We start from the raw sequence: 17,358 nt of genomic DNA on the forward strand, positions 1-17,358 counted from the left end.
ACTACTCAGGATATTACTTACAAATGTTCATATCTGTCAAAAACATTCTCCCAGGGGCACCCCAGTGGCTTAGTGTGTATGGGTAGGTAGGGGTAGGGCATCTGCCTTCTGCTCAGGTCATGATCCCAGGGTCTAGGCTCTCTGCTCAACTGGGAGCCTGCTCCCTGTGTTTGTGTTCTCTCTCATTCAAATAAATAAACTCTTAAAAAAAAAAACTTCCAATTATATTTCAGTGGTTCCCAAACACTCCCAAAAACAAACAAAAAAGCAATAGCTCTCGTATTTGGCTGCTGGGAGGATAGAATGGACCACTCTATGAAGGGCAACTGTAATTACCACATTTACTAATACACTTCCTCTTTGACCCAGCAATTCCCCTCAGATAATCTGACAGCTACCCCTGCAAATGTAGGAAATATGTATTCATTAAAGCATTGTGTCTAGGGGTGTCCGACTGGCTCAGTCAGTAGAGCATACCACTTTTGATCTCGGGATTGTGAATTCGAGCTCTCAACACTGGGTACAGAAATTACTTTAAAAAAAAAAAAAGTCACTTCTAATACGTAAATACTGGAAACACAAGTGTGTACCTGTAGTGCACTGGCTATTAGAGCATGTCCACAAAATAGAACATGTGACAGCTTAAAAAAAAATGAAGAAATCTAACTAATAAGGAGTATCCAGAATATACTATTAAATGAAAGAAGCAAAGTGCAGAACAATGTAGAAAATCTTGAAGGAGAAATGAAAGAACACATATTCACATTTGCTTGTATCTGCATGAAGCCCTGAGGGTAAACAAGAAACTAGTTAAAAATGGTTATCTGTAAAAAACTGAGGGAAAATACTGGATGGGGACTAGGAAAGGAGCAAGTCTTCTCGGTGAATTTCTTTCTATATACTTGGAGCATGTAAAATATTTACTAATCAAAAAATGTTTTTAAAAATCCAGTGAGGGGCGCCTGGGTGGCTCAGTGGGTTAAAGCCTCTGCCTTGGGCTCAGGTCATGGGCTCAGGTCATGATCCCAGGGTCATGATCCCAGGGTCCTGGTATCAGGGAGCCTGCTTCCTCCTCTCTCTCTCTGCCTGCCTCTCTGCCTACTTGTGATCTCTGTCTGTCAAATGAATAAATAAAATCTTTAAAAAAAAAAAAAAATCCAGTGAAACAAACCTGGGTGGCTCTGTGGGTTAAGACTCGGTCTTTGGCTCAAGTCATGACCTCAGGGTCTTCTGATGGGAGACCTGCCTCAGGCTCTCTGCTCAGCAGGAAGCCACTTTCTCTCTCTCTCTCTCTCTGCCTCTCTGCCTACTTTGTGATCTGTTAAACAAATAAAATCTTAAAAAAAAAAAAATTGAACATCCAGTGAAATAGTTTTTTAAAAATATCTTTGTGTAATCCTGCCAAATAAGAAAAATTAGCTTGAGAAAAAGAAATTTTTTTTTTTTCTATCTTTTTCCCTCTGAATAAATTAGCCAACCATATATGTTTGTTCAACATCATTCTTCGGTCATTTTTTTAAAACTTCCAGAAAGTGATCGCTTTTCTGTTCCTAGAATTGCTGCTATTCTTCTCTTCAATATCCTGTTGAGTTTGTAGGTGTTCAGAATGGATTGGTATCTAGCTGAATTCCTGGGACCAGACAAAATTTAGGTCCCCGGCTCCACCAATATCTTGCTCCTGCAGTCTATCTAGTCCATTTTTTTTTCTATTTCTTATAAAACCATAATAAAAGCCAATTAAGTATATCAACCTGAAAAATATCTGGTTTGTAGCAAAGATGCGCTTACTTACACTGATTTTGTCAATAACAAAGAAGTGTGTTTTGTTAAAATCATTACAGGGCATAAACACAAATTTGTATTTATGTATGTATTTTAAACCTGGTTAATGAAATGCAGATTAATGTTAAAATCAGTGAGCTCTTAACCTGAAGAGACACCGAACTGTGATCATTAAATGCAATACTGGTCTCTAAATAAGTAAACCAGGGAAAATGGTACTAAAACTCAAAATTCACTACAATCCTCTTATTATAAGACTGCCGGGATGTGCGTGCGCTCACGAGTCACTCGGGGGTCCGCGGGAAGGGGGGGAGGGCGGCCGGAGGCCCGTGGGGAGAGGGGGTGCCCGGGCGATGTCGGGCTGACCTCCAGACCTCTCTGAACCGGGTGGGGAAGGTTCAGAAGGTTGGAGTCCGGAGGGCCACGGGAGGCTCCTGGGAAGGCTGGTCCCAGGAGGGCGAGGGGCGAGCCCCGGGGCCGCGCTTACCGTGCGGTAGGCGCGGCTCAGCGCTGGTGATCTTGTTCTGGTGCGGCTGCTGCGTCCGCTGCAAGGCCTCCTTAACCGGCAGCGGCTCTTTCTCCGCCCCCATGGCGGCGGACCTGGCCGGGACAAGCCTCGTCCGCTCCGGGGTGCAGGGGCCCGACGGAACGTCAAGTCTACAAAGCCCCCTCAGGATCGGGTTAGCCCGCAGCTGAGCCCCCAAGTTGGAATTACCGCCCGAGTGTTCAAGTAACTCCCGCGGGAGAAGGAAATACCGCGAGACTGCTGCGGGAGCGCTTGGACAGGGAAGAGGCGGACCGGGCCTCTGGTTTGGCGCGTGCGCAGAAAGCCGAGCCTGTCCTTTTCCTACTGGAAGTGAGATGTTTATGGGTGGTAGGTTTCGGCCGGAAGTGGTGTTGCGTAGGGAAGGGAGGGATGCGCTGAATCGCTGCTTGACGGGCGAAACGCTAGGCTTGCGGCTCTGGGGTGGAGGTGAGGAGAAAGGCAGCCAGTGATATGACTGGACCTCAGACTTGTAAGGGGCGATATTCCAGGGTTCGTTGGGGGAGGCACATTCTGGTTTTGCTCAAGAGACGAATCGAGGTCTCCCGGGAGAAGGAGGTTTGAGGGAAGCTATTCTAGGGTCGGCTGAAAGGGTCAGACTGAAATTCTTCTCAGGCCTGAGAGGGCTGCAGGGAACAGGAATCTGCTGAAGTGGATAACGTGTGAATATACCCAGAGGTGATACCGGGAACTTCCTATCCTTAAGGTCTGGGGTGCTAATGGCGTGCATAAAGGGAAACAGGGAGTACAAGAGATGGAAGGTAATGTTAAGTTACGGGTTAGGAGACCGATCGGCAATGCCTGCAGGAGGGAATCAAGCCTTATCGATTCTTTTAAAAAGTAGAATTATTTTAGACAAAGATAGAAACAGAAGTGTAACTCATACATTGTGTACTTGCCATTTAATTGGAGAAATAAATAACATAAATTGTTTGATAATATAAATTGAAGTCCTTTGTCTACTCGACACAATTTCATTCTGTTCCTCTTGCCCAAGGTAACTACTCCCCCAAGCACCTTTGTGTTTTAATTTCATACATAGTACTGTTTTGCATAATTTTAACAACCAGTAATGTAATACCCTTTTGCAGCTTGCTTTTTTACTTAACATACTTTTTTTTTTAAAGATTTTAGTTATTTATTTGACAGACAGAGATCACAAGTAGGCAGAGAGGCAGGCAGAGACAGAGAGAGGGGGAAGAATGCTCCCTGCTGAACAGAGAGCCCCATGCGGGGCTTGATGAGCTGAAGGCAGAGGCTTTAACCCACTGAGCCACCCCGGCACCCCTTGTTTACTTAATGTTCTTAATCTTTATCAGTGTGATGTAATTCCGATTTATTCATTATAAGAACTGAACAGATACTTCCTTATATTAATTTTTCACTATCTTTTTTTTTTTTTTTTTGCTTTATATGGCCAGTGCCTGGTACATTGTAAGTACTTAAATGTTAGTTAAATGGATGAACGCTTTAGCATTTGAGCTAAATCGTTTCAAGAATGAAGAGAATTGGGGGTGCCTGGGTGGCCCAGTGGGTTAAAGCCTCTGCCTTCCGCTCAGGTCGTGATCCCAGGGTCCTGGAATCGAGCCCCGCTCAGGCTCTCTGCTCAGCAGGGAGCCTGCTTCCCTTCCTCTCTCTCTGCCTGCCTCTCTGCCTGCTTGTGATCTGTCAAATAAATAAATAAATAAATCTTTAAGAAAAAGAATTTTAAATGGCTTACAGGTGTTCGATACAAACAATACTAGTCAGAAGCAGAATCATGGAAGTGCATGGTGTATTTCAAGAACTTCAACAGTCTTAGAGCTTAAAATGTAGAATTGTTTGAAGGTATGGGATGAAGGAGACACCTAGAGAGATAGATAAGGCTTACATTTAAAGGATATTGTCCTGAGGAGGATGCACTAGCTCAGAACCATTAGAGGTTTTTGAATTATGAGGAAACTGATCAAATCTGTATTTTTAGAGTCCCTGGCTGGCTCAATTGGTAGAGCATGCTACTCTTAATCCCCAGGTCGTGAGTTTGAGCCCCACATTGGGGGCAGCGTTTACTTAAAAATAAATAAATACATAAATATTGCTGTTAAGATTTTATTTACTTATTTGACAGAGAGAGAGAGATCACAAGCAGACAAAGAGGTAGGCAGAGAGAGAGGGAGAAGCAGGCTCCCTGCTGAGTAGAGGCTGGGCAGCCTCTGTATCAGACTTGATACCCTCTGTATCAAACTTGCACCATTTTCTATTTATGTATGTGTTCCATTTAGCTTGTATCTTGCATCCTTTTTCAGTTATAGAAGAACTAACCCCACGGTGCCTGGATGGCCAAGTCAGAAGAGCATGCATCTGTTGATCGTGGGGTCATGAGTTAGAGCCTCACATTGGGGGTACAGATTACTTAATAAATCAACTTAAAAAAAAAAAAAAAAGGACTTCCCATGCTTTCATTATCCCATCTACCAGGTCTATACCCTAATACATTACCTCTATTACTGTAAGTGATTTATCTGATTTAGGAGAGGAAGTAAGCTCTTTAAGAATACTTTTTGAATACAAGAGTCTGAAGCATAGCCAATTATAAACTCCCAAGGAGGACTGGGTTGAAATAGAAGTAATAAAAATATAAAAGACCAGAATCATTAAATGACAGCTGTCTTTGTGTAAAAGAATAATAATTCATACCTATAATAATAAGATACTAGTATTTTTATGTGAGTTATTTTTAGGTAGATCTAGGTGTTAAACTTTATAAGCTAAATTTAAACATAGTTTACATTTATGTTTTTATAGGACCATTCTTTCTACTACTTAATATTATAAGCAGTTTATTATGAAATAGGATCTCTTTGATTATCCTATTTATTTATTTATTTATTTATTTATTTATTTGACAGAGAGAGACAGTAAGAGAGAGAACATAAGCAGGGAAAGTGGCAGAGGGAGAAGCAGGCTTCCTGCTGAGCAGAGAGCCCAATTCAGGGCTTGATTCCAGGACCCTGAGATCACGACCTGACCTGAAGGCAGATGCTTAACCTCTGAGCCACCCAGGGCCCCTGATTATCTTCCTTTAGAAAGTGTTTTACCAGCCTTTGTCTTACATATTACTAAATTGTTCAAATACTTATTTTTCAAATAAGGTAACAGTAATAGTAAAAATAATGTCAGTCGTTCCCTCATTTATTCTTTTTGTTTGTTTGTTTAAAGATTTTATTTATTTATTTGACAGATAGAGGGATCACAAGTGGGCAAAGAGGCAGGTCGGGGCGGGGGAGTGCGGGGTGGGGAAGAAGACCCCTGCTCACCAGAAAGCCCAATGTAGAGCTCAGTCCCAGGACCCTGAGATCATGACCTGACCTGAAGGCAGCTGCTTAACCCTCTGAGCCACCCAGGTGCCCCTAATTTATTCTTTCTAATACATTTATTGAGTGCCTACCATATAACAAACACATTCTGGGAACAGGTAGGTAAGATTCATTTAGTACAAAATCAGTAACGTGAAACCATATTACATGACTGCATTAATGAAACCCTCAACTACAAATAGTTGGTCATCTTAATTGAAATTTTGTTCTAAAGGATGGCTAAGCCATATGCACAGCTGACTGAAGAGCATTATTGCTTGGAAGTGTGGTTATATATCCACAGCAGTCAACCTCAGTGCATATATCTTAAGCATCACTGCACACATTCATGATCTTTCAAGTTTTGGCCAGAAGGGATCTGTCCCAACAGAGCCCATTTGGCCTGTGGAATTATACTGGTGTACTTGCTTATCATGATATGTATAGCTCTGATTTACATTGAATTCTAATGAAGGATATGTCTCTTCAAATTAAAATTCCAAAACTTAGACCAAAAACTTAAGGTTTGAACCTATTCCCCAAAACTCCTGTGACTTCCCATTAAGGCACCTTTCAGAGATAAGTAAAGAAAAAGGAGGGCAAACAAAACACGAGCGTGTTTAGCTCCATTTTTCTTTTATTTAGCTCCATTTTTCTTTAGCTATATAAGGTAAATATTTAAAAAAAAATAGGGAGATATGACATAGTTTATCCTTAAAATTGTAGTGGTTTCAGGGGCATCTGATGCATTCCAACATAGAGCATGTTACTCTTCATCTTGTGGTTTTACGTTTAGGCCCTGTGTTGGATGTAGAGATTACTTAAAAATAAAATCTTAAAAAAAAAAAAAAAGAAAAGAAAAAGCTCTAGTGGTTTGAGATTTCTTGGAGGGAAAGAAGTATTAAAAACAAGTGAGGATCCTCCTTGGAAATTTTAATTATGAGAGGAAGAGAGTTAATAATTGTTCCCTCAACTATTAAGGACAGCTGTATGAGTCAGATTGCTTCAGGGCTACTGTGAATTTCCCTCCATTCTTTTTATTCATTAAAAGGAAACCTAGATGCAGTTGTTTCTCCAACAATTTAGTTCTGGTTTAAAACATTGATGATGTACACCATGCTCTGACATCCAGGAGAAATAAACTCTTTAGTCCTACTACCTTTCTTGGAAGATAGGAAATAAGACCTCCAAAGAAAAGCTTGCCTTTTTAAAACAACATAAAATATTTGGAACATGTCATCCTTCAAGTCTAACCAAGTTTAAATCAAAGGCATCTACCAGTCCCTGAATTCTCCCCCAGATGCACATCTTTTTAAGTGTAGGCAGATACTGTATGCAGTAGATTTCCAGCTATTAAGGCTACTTAGCCATAGTTAAAGCATTTATAATAACTAGCCCAAGTTGATATCTCCAAGTCCCTCCTAAGGCAACCAACAACTAAAATTGCCACTGTTGTAACAAACCCTGACCTCTGTCCCTATTTGTAGGTCGGCCTGATGTTACCAACCCTTTATATTACTATAAAAGAAAGCTATGCCAGGTACCTCATTAGTGCAATAAGTAGTGCGTTGGTCTCATAAAAGAAAACTATGTCAAGAGAGTGCTAGCCCAGAGACAATGTGCTACATGTTGTGTATTGCATATTACAGTTTAATCCTACTCCTATAGCAATAGCTGTTTTCTCAGATGGCTTCTGCTGCCACCTTCCTGGCACCTTCCTGGCACCTTCCTAAAGCTACATTCCAACATTGTTCCAGAATGCCCAGTAAAGCTTTCCATCTCATATAAAGTCCCAGCCCTTAGGTTCAATATTTAACATCTGTCCAATCCTAAACTGACCAAACAAGAGAGATTTCTCTTGACCAGCTCTCTACATGCTGTTTTTCACTGAATTACACTTAATCATGTGACCCATCTCACCAGCCATCTTTGTCCCTTCCTGTACCTTCAGATCGATAGCCTTCAGTTCTAACTTGGTTCTATTTTCTGACAGTTCATATCAGAGAGACCAACAAGGTAACTGAGTAGCATGCTAGGCCTTCACAACTCATGAGATCCTAGAGTAGTCCTTTTGGCATTATTTGAAGTCTACCAGTGTGAATGAGTTAACAAATGTTGACACCATTGCCAAAAACCCAACAACTGCACTTTGTCTATAATGCATAGCCTGTGGCCACAATTTTTGGTATACTCCAGCAACAAAAAGATACACAGCCTTTGCTGTGATCCTTATTAAAAATGCATTGTATGTACAATCCTGCAATCAGATTCCTTAGTATTTATCTGAAGGAGTCGAAAAGTTATGTTCTCACAAAAACCTGCAACTGATTTTTATAGCAGCTTTATTCATAATTGCCAAAATTTAGAAGCAACCACGATGTCTTTTTCAGTAGGTGAATGGATAAATAAACTTTTGTATCCAGACAATGGCATTATTATGATGTGCTAAAAAGAAATGAGCTATCAAGCCAGAAAAAAACATGGAGGAACCTTAATTGCATATTACTAGGTGAAAGAAGTCAATTTGGAAATTATACTACATGCTGTAGTATAATTCTAACTATATGACATTCTGAAAAGGTGAAAAGGGAGACGGGGGGGGGCCTGATTATCTGGGATTGGAGGGATGTAGAGATGACTAGGCAGAACATAGAGGATTTTTAGGGCAGTGAACATACTCTGTATGATACCACAGTGATGGATACATGTCCTACATTTGTCAAGTACTGCCAAATTATTGTTAATAGTAGGGGCACCTGGGTGGCTCAGTCGTTGAGCATCTGCCTTTGGCTCAGGTCACGATTCCAGGATCCTGGGGTCGAGCTCCACCTTGGTCTCCCTGCTCCGCAGGAGGCCTGCTTCTCCCTCTCCCACTCCCCTTGCTTGTGCTCCTTCTCTTCGCTGTGTCTCTCTGTCAAATAAATAAATAAAATCTTTAAAAAAAATTATTGTTAATTGGGGCACCTGGGTGGCTCAGTGGGTTAAGCCTCTCTTTGGCTCAGGTCATGATCTCAGGGTCCTGGGATTGAACCCCCCATTGGGCTCTCTGCTTAGCAGGGAGCCTGCTTCCCCCCTCCCCCGCCTGCCTCTCTGCCTACTTGTGATCTCTCTCTGTGTGTGTCAAATAAATAAAATCTTTAAAAAAATATATTGTTAATAGTAAAGTCTGTATAAATATTAATTAATGAAGTCTCACAGAAGAATATCACCAATATGTGGCGAACATATTGTTCTGGGAACATATTGTTTCAAGGTTACCATTCTCGTGATGCCTCCTTCAAAGCGGCTTTATTATTAAAAGATAAGATCCCCACATAAATACGATACCAACAGACTAATGAATACTGATGGCATTCGAACAATGTATTGGCACATTTTTGAGGGCTACCTGTATTCCTGACACCTATACCTTACTTGTGTAAGGTATTTTACTCTGTTTCACTCAGATGAAGATTGGGTAATAGCCACAATGAAAAATATTATGTCCACAAAATTGGGGGATTCTAGTAGTCCTCTCAAGTGAGTGAGTGAAATCCATTTACCAGACAAGTAATAATAAGTAATCTTAAGGGAATGGGTGTCTCAGCATTAACACTATGACTTCTTGGAAGAACTCATGCAATGTAGAAACTAAAACATAACAGACCTTATGGGGAAAATAGGAACAGGATCACATGTACAACTTTGTAACCAGAGCAATAACAACAACAACAACAAAAAAAAAGGTTTAAAATGTATTCAGGGGGCACCTGGGTGGCTCAGTTGGTTTAGTGTCTGCCATCAACTCAGGTTATGATCCTGGGGTCCTGGGATGGAACCTCCATAACAGGCTCCCTGCTCAGCTGGGGAGTCTGCTTCTCCCTCTGCCCCCTCCTCCACTCCTGCTCTCTCTTGCTTTCTCTCTCTCAAATAAAAAAGTCTTAAAAAAATATTCAGGATTTGTTTTAATGAGGCATTAAATAATATTTAATAAATAAAGTCTTGAGAAAAAGTACTCAGGATTTGTCTTAGATTTTATTTATTTGTCAGAGAGAGAGAGGGAGAGCGAGCAAGCACAGGCAGACAGGATGGCAGGCAGAGGCAGAAGGAGAAGCAGACTCCCTACTGAGCAAGGAGCCTGATGTGGGACTCAATCCTAGGATGCTGGGATCATGACCTGAGCCAAAGGCAGTTGCTTAACCAACTGAGCCACCCAGGCGTCCCTTCAGGATTTGTTTTAATGAGGCATGGTAAGACACGCACACAGAAATGGCTGTCACGAAGTAGGAAGTTTTTATAATCCCAGATCCCTAGAAACAGAAGGTAGAACATGCCAAACCATGCAAGGAGGGCCATATGGGGAAACACTACGATTGGTCAAGAGGCAGAGGGAGTGGAAGGGAAACTGCAAAACCCTGTATTGTGGAAAAGTCTATGTAGTTTCTAGGAAAGGAGTGAAGCAGGGTAAGCAGACTAATCAGGTTTAGAATTGGATTTTTTTTATTAATTTCAACAAAATTTTTGTCCCTGGGTTGATTAGGGCCAATGGGGAATATTGCCAGAGTGTAAGAGCCGGATTGGGGCGGGGGGCGGGGGCACAAGGTAGGGGTGTGCAGGTAGGATGGGCTATTTTATGGTTAGTTTGCATATGGCAAGCTGTTTGCTGTCAGCCATCCCTAGGATAGTTCTGGGGGATGATGGGTTCTTCCTTGATTAGTGAGAACCCAGATGCCAGATAGCAATCAAGAATACAGATAATAAGAAAATATAGTTAATGCAAACAGTTCTGATAAAGATTATTAACACTATGAGATGTTCAAAAAAAATTTTTTTAAGATTTTATTTATTTATCAGAGAGAGAGGGAGAGAGAGCAAGCACAGGTAGACAGAATGGCAGGCAGAGGCAGAGGGAGAAGCAGGCTCCCTGCTGATCAAGGAGCCCGAATGTGGGACTCGATCCCAGGACGCTGGGATCATGACCTGAGCCGAAGGCAGCTGCCTAACCAACTGAACCACCCAGGTGTCCCTCAAATTTCTTTTTTAAAAAAGGATTTTATTTATCTACTTGTGGGTTTGTTGGTTTTTGGTTTTTTTTTTTTTTAAGATTTCATTTATTTATTTGCATGAGAGAGCCAGAGAGAGCAGCTGAGGGAGAAAGAGAAGCAAACTCCCCACTGAGCAGGGAGCCAGACACAGGGCTTAATCCCAGGACTCTGGGATCATAACCTAAGCCAAAGGCAGCCGCTTAACCAATTGAGCAACTCAGACACCCCATTATTTATGTAACTGAGAGAGTGCACGTGGCACATGTGAATGGGGGGAGATGAGGAGGAGGGAGAGGAAGAGGAAAAGAATTCCAAGCAGACTCAGCTGAGCGCAGGCAGCCCAACAAAGGATCAGTCTCAGGACTCCTAGATCCTGACCTGGCCCAAACCAAGAGTCGATGCTCAACTGACTGAGCCACCATGGTGCCCCAAGTCGTTGAATTTCTAACAAACATTACAGTAAATATAAGTCTTTAACCCCTCCTCCAGAAGGGTGAAACAACTTGCTGGAAGGGTGTGTAAGGAATTGCTTTGTTGCAGTGCTAAGACGGAGATACACCAAGATCAAAGAGAGCAATGCATTAAGTGAGGTTTCCCCTGCAAAAGGAGAGCATTCCTCTTGAAATCTCCTGCTTTCTGAAAGTTTGTTATGCCAGTTCACTTTTATCAAAGACCTACATTAGTACAGTAACAGCTTTTTTTTTTATAAAAGTTAAAATCCTCTTTGGATTTCTTTGAGTTAACAAAAATAGGTATTAATGTAGGTCTGTCCTAAAAGTGAAATAGCATAACATGAACTTTTAGAAAGTGGGGGATACCTGGCTTTGAAGGTGGACATAACCAAACTGAGCTAAGAGGAAGTATGAAATGGTGAATGAACTATGTTCCTCCATGGCTTACTGTATTCAGCTTTCTAAGTGTACTTTCCAACTCCTGATGCTGACTTTCAGGCTTTACTGACATTTTTTCAACTTACCAGTTTTGGTTTAGGTGCTTTGCCTTACAGAAATAGGCCTAAGCTGTTACAGCATAGTGATGAGAAGAGCCTTGGGCTTTTTGCTTCAGCATCCATGATCTTGGAGGTCATGAAGGTTGCCATAGCCAGCAGTAATACTCTTTGTATGATAAAGCTTTGATGTCACATCTCTGCTTTTATTCCCAGGTCAAGGATGCATTCCAATAAAGTTCTAAAAATGTATCAGCAGGTCCAACATGGTAGTTGACCTACCTGTGGAAAGCCTCCCTGGATCCTCACTGGGTCAGATCATACTGACATTCTTAAAAACTCTTCCCATCAAAAACTAACAAGAATGAAAAGATAAGACATATTCCTACCACTTCAAGGAAGTTCCTATACCAGCCAACAGTCGAGCACATTAGCTTGCTGCTTTGATCATCAAATAGACATACTCAAGCTCAACACGGCAGAGGAAAATGTCTCTGTATCAATATCTTTCACATTCTGTATGTGACCTATCAGTAGGTCATGCAATCAGTTCTGTGAGTCACAATGAAATTTTTTTTAAACAAAATAAAATATAAAGTATCAGGTGTTTGCATGAATCCTCTGCCAGAATTGTGCTGCAAGGAATACTAAGGTCAATTTCAATATGTGAAAAGATAATTAGTGGAGGGCATATAATAAATACAATGTATACTGACTAAAAAATGGTTTTTCAATCCTTTGTCCGCTGGTGTCTTGTTCAGTTTTCATAATAAGTTGGTGAGCTGTCTAGTTTTATGTTACCATGACTTGCAACTAGATGTGAATTCTCAGATGTTCAACTGAGATGCATTTGCAAACTGCATTTTTTTGGAAAGATGTTATCTAGGCTATATTTATGTGTGTGTGTGTGTGTGTATGCATATACATATATATGTGTATATATATATAAATATATATATAAAATATATATAAAAATAAATATGTGTATATATATAAAAGTAAAAAATATATATAAAATTTATTTTTTGTTAAGTGGCAGTTAAAACATTTTAATCAAAATTACTTTTAAAATGGATCATATCTTTTTTAAAAGAAAGGAAAAATGAAGTGAAATATGCAGAAGCATGTTCAAGTTCAACTGCTGGATCTGGAAATGTGATTAGTGACAATATTGAGAATAGAGACAATATTGAGAAAAATATTGACTCTAATTTGCAGACTTCAACTTCGTTTGAGCCACATTTCAAAAGGAAAAAAGGCTTCGTTTGAGCCACATTTCAAAAAGAAAAAATTAAGTGCAAGACATTATAATGAAGATTATTTTAAAATACAGTTTTATCAAATGTGAAAAACCCTTTGAAAATGACAGACCTCAGTGTGTTATTTGTAATAATATTCTTGCAAATGAACGTTTAAAACCTTCAGAATTAAAAAGACACTTAGAAACTCAGCATGCTGAACTTATTGATACGCCTCTTGAATATTTTCAAGGAAAGAAAAAAGATGTAAAGTTGTCAACACAGTTTCTTGGTTCTACTGCTGTAGTGAGAAAGCCTTATTATCATCATACTTAGTTGCATATCGAGTAGCAAAAGAGAAGATGGCTCACACAGCTGTGGAAAAAATAATTCTCCCAGCACGTTTGGATATGGTACACACAATTTTTGATGGCAAATCTGCTGATAAATTAAAAATGATATCTAGTGATAACATAATATCTCTCTGCATTTGTACTATTGCAGAACATTTAGAAACAATACTTCTTGCTCGGTTGCAGTCTGGTATGGATTTTGCAGTCCAGCTTGATGAAAGCACTGATATGGGGAGTTGCACTCTTAGTTTATGTCAGATATACGTGGCAAGATGATTTTATGGAGGATTTCTTGTGTTGTGTAAATATAACCTCACACCTAAGTGGATTAGATATTTTTACAGAATTAGAAAAGTGCATTGTTGGTCAATATAAATTAAACTAGAAAAACTACAAAGGAATTACAAGTGATGGAGCAGCACGCATAACGGGAAAACATAGCAGAGTACTTAAAAAATTGCTGGAAGTTGCTAATAATGGTGCTGTGTGGAATCATTGTTTTATACATATGATACACGTATGTATATGTGAAGCTTTAGCATCCAGAGAAATCCCACAGAATCTCATGGAAGTATTGAAAAATGCAGTGAAAGTTGTTAACTTTATTAAAGGAAGCTTACTAAATAACCAGCTTCTTGAAACATTTTGTTCAAAGATTGGAACTAATCATACCCACTTACTATATTATACCACAGTCCGTTGGTTATCTCACGGGAAAATACTAAGCAGGGCTTACAAACTCAGGAATGAGATTTACATTTTTCTTACTGAAAGAAAATCTCATTTGGCAACTTTTTTTTAAAATTTATTTGACAGAGAGAGACCACAAGTAGGCAGAGAGGCAGGCAGAGAGAGAGAGAGAGAGGGAAGCAGGCTCCCCGCTGAGCAGAGAGCCCGATGCAGGACTCGATCCCAGGACCCTGAGATCATGACCCGAGCTGAAGGCAGCGGCTTAACCCACTGAGCCACCCAGGTGCTCCTTGGCAACTATTTTTGAAGATGATATTTGGGTAATGAAATTGGCATATTTAACTGATATTTTTGGCATTCTTAATGAACTGAGTTTAAAACTACAGGGGAAAAATAGTGATATATTCCAATATGTTGAATGTATCCAGGGATCCCGAAAGACATTATTGTTATGGCAAGTGAGACTTAAAAGCAACAGTCCTAGCTACTACATGTTTCCAAGATTTTTGCAACATATTGAAGAGAATATTATTAGTGAAAACATTTTGAAAGAAATAAAATTAGAGATATTGTTGCATCTCGCTTCTCTGCTCAAACTTTTAACCATTTCTTCCCAGAAGAGAAATTTGAAATGTTGAGAAAACTGTTGAGAAAAGATCCATTTGCTTTTCGAAACCCAGAATCAATAATTGAGTTAAACTTGGAGCCTGAAGAAGAAAGTGAATTGCTGCAGCTCAGTTCTTCTTATACATTGAAGAGTGATTATGAAACATTAAGTTTATCAGCATTTTGGATTAAGGTAAAGGAAGACTTTCTGCTGCTAAGTAGGAAGAGTGTCCCATTATTATTACCATTCACAACAACTAGCTTGTGTGAGCTAGGGTTTTCCATCTTAACCCACTTAAAAACAAAGGAAAGAAATGGATTGAATGGTGCAGCATCTATGCAGGTAACATTGTCCTCCTGTGTTCCAGACTGGAATGAACTTATGAACAGGGAAGCACACCTATCACATTAAATAAATCTTACCTGACTTTTACTTTTGTGTTTCTTATTTTGTGACATTTTTCTATTCTGCATTTAGATGTTGATAGAACATTGTATGTGATAACTTTGTTTTTGTTTTGATTATATTTAAATACTAATAAAATCATAATGTACCTTCACATTCATTTAACACAAATTCAGTGAACTTCTGTTAAGTCCTGGAACTGTTTGAGAGACATTTGGGATACAAAATGAAGAAAGCAAAGATCATTCTATAGTGGAACTTATGTTCTGGCAGGGAGAGAGACAATAAATAAGGCTTATAATATTTTAAAGATAAGTGCTATAGAAAGAGTAATAAGAAAGAAGGCCAGGGAACTATTTGGGGACCAAATCATGACGGACTCTGTAGACCCTCATAGGGCCTTTGGGTTTTTCTCAGTGAAATGGAAAGCAATTGAAAAATATTATGTACAGGCAAGACTTGATCTGAATTGGGTTTTAAAAGACACTCAAGAGGGGGGCACCTGGGTGGCTCAGTTGGTTGGGTGTCTGCCTTCAGCTCAGGTTCTCCCTCTCCCTCTGCCCCTCCTCCCTGCTCCTGTTCTCTCTCTCGAATAAATAAATAAAAATTTTAAAAAATCAAAGACACTCCAGGAATGCCTGGGTGGCTCAGTTGGTTTAGCATCCGACTCTTGATTTCGGCTCAGGCCGTGATGTCAGGGTTGTGAGATCAAGCCACACATTGGGACTCTGTGCTCCTTGTGGAGTCTGCTTGAGATTCTCTTTCCCTCAGCTTCTGCACCCACACCCCCTGTTCACTCATTCTTGCTTTCCCTTTCTCTCAAAGTAAATAAATAAAATCTTTAAAAAAAAAAAAATGACTCATTCCATGGGCACCTGGCTGGCCCTGTCAGTGAAGCATCTGACTCTTGATCTGAGGGTTGTTGAGTTTGAACACCTCATTGGGTGAAAAGATTACTTAAAAATAGAATAAACAAATAATAAATGAATGAATGACCCACACTGATACCTTGAGAATAAATTAAGTGCTGCTTCACTAAAGGGGATTTTCCTAACCCCTGTAGCTTTTGTTCTCATTATTCCCTTTATTTCTTTTCTTTGTAGTCTATCATTTGTAGTATTTTTATTTATTTGATTACTAGTTCTGTCAGTCTGCCACCTTAGGATGAGTGCTCCACAAGAGCAGAGTTCCTGTCCATTTTGTATGATACATACAAGTGGATATTCAGTATACATTTGATTAACAAATAATGGACTCTAACCTCTGAACTGGAAGTCGTATTCTCAGGAATAATTATTAAATCTGTAGCAAAGCTTTTTTTACATTTTAAAATCTGATTTTTTTCTTCTTACATAGTTAATTTTTTTATTAACATATAATGTATTATTAGCCCCAGGGGTATGGTTTGATTTTTTTTTTAATTTATTTAAATTAAGAGAGTGAGTAAAGGCATGAGAGGGGAGAGGGTCAGGGGGAGAAGCAGACTCCCCGCTGAGCAGGGAGTCTGCTGTGGGACTTGATTCTGTGATCCTGACCTGAGCCAAAGGCAGTCGCTTAATCAACTGAGCCACCCAGGTACCCTAAAATCTGATACAGTGATTGCTGATAATAAGCAACTTAAATTGCTTAATAGGTCTTTCTCAAACCAATCTCAACTTCTGCCTTTCTTTATGTATTCACTGACTCCAGTGAGTGATTTTTTTTTTTTTAAGTGAGTGATGTTTCTGTGGGCAACGGCTTTCTCTAAAATCATAAAGGTTAGCAATTCCTTTCCATCAGCCACCACCTTTAGCTTTATTGTAATGTTTGATTTTCCATATTTTGTATTTTGTTGAAGGTAATCCCACTCCCACCCCCACCCCCAGTTTCTTTGTGCTTGAAATAAAGTGTTAGAAGACAGTTCCCCATGAATATTTCACTTATCTGCTCTGTGGATCCTCTGAATGAAGGTATTTGCAGCCAAGTTAAGAACGTTTGTAAAGGGGGGGCACCTGGGTGGCTCAGTGGATTAAGCCGCTGCCTTGGGCTCAGGTCATGATCGAAGGGTCCTGGGATCGAGACCCGCATCAGGCTCTCTGCTCAGCAGGGAGCCTGCTTCCTCCTCTCTCTCTGCCTGCCTCTCTGCCTGCTTGTCATCTCTCTCTGTCAAATAAATAAATAAATAATCTTAAAAAAAAAAAAAAGAATGTTTGTAAAGGGAAACAGTTTAGTATCATGAAGATAGAGACACCCAGGGAAGTAAAAATAAAGCCTTTTTCCCCTCCTCAGAGATGTTTAATTGCATATCAGATCATCTCTCTGGAGGGGAAGATGGGAAGACAGTACCACCAACTCCCTAACACCCTAGAGTCTTCTCTGGTACAACCCATTGCACAACGCAGAGGTAACACCTAGCCCTTACCACATCATGCTGCGGGAATTGGGGTATGGGGAA

General features: G+C 40.0%; 1 protein-coding gene across 2 annotated transcripts in view; it reads right to left on the reverse strand.

Moving 5' to 3' along the window:
* Positions 1-2,514, reverse strand: part of FBXL5 (F-box and leucine rich repeat protein 5) — a 75,193-nt gene extending 72,679 nt beyond the window's left edge. The window contains exon 1 of one of the 2 annotated variants that reach the window (XM_059381169.1): positions 2,270-2,514. The gene's annotated coding sequence lies outside the window, so the exon portion shown is untranslated. The remainder of the gene's footprint in view (positions 1-2,269) is intronic. The other variant, XM_059381170.1, reaches the window with a different exon arrangement.
* Between the last annotated feature and the right edge of the window lie 14,844 nt (positions 2,515-17,358).

This window comes from Mustela nigripes, chromosome 1 (assembly GCF_022355385.1).
Source record: "Mustela nigripes isolate SB6536 chromosome 1, MUSNIG.SB6536, whole genome shotgun sequence".
Taxonomy (NCBI): domain Eukaryota; kingdom Metazoa; phylum Chordata; class Mammalia; order Carnivora; family Mustelidae; genus Mustela; species Mustela nigripes.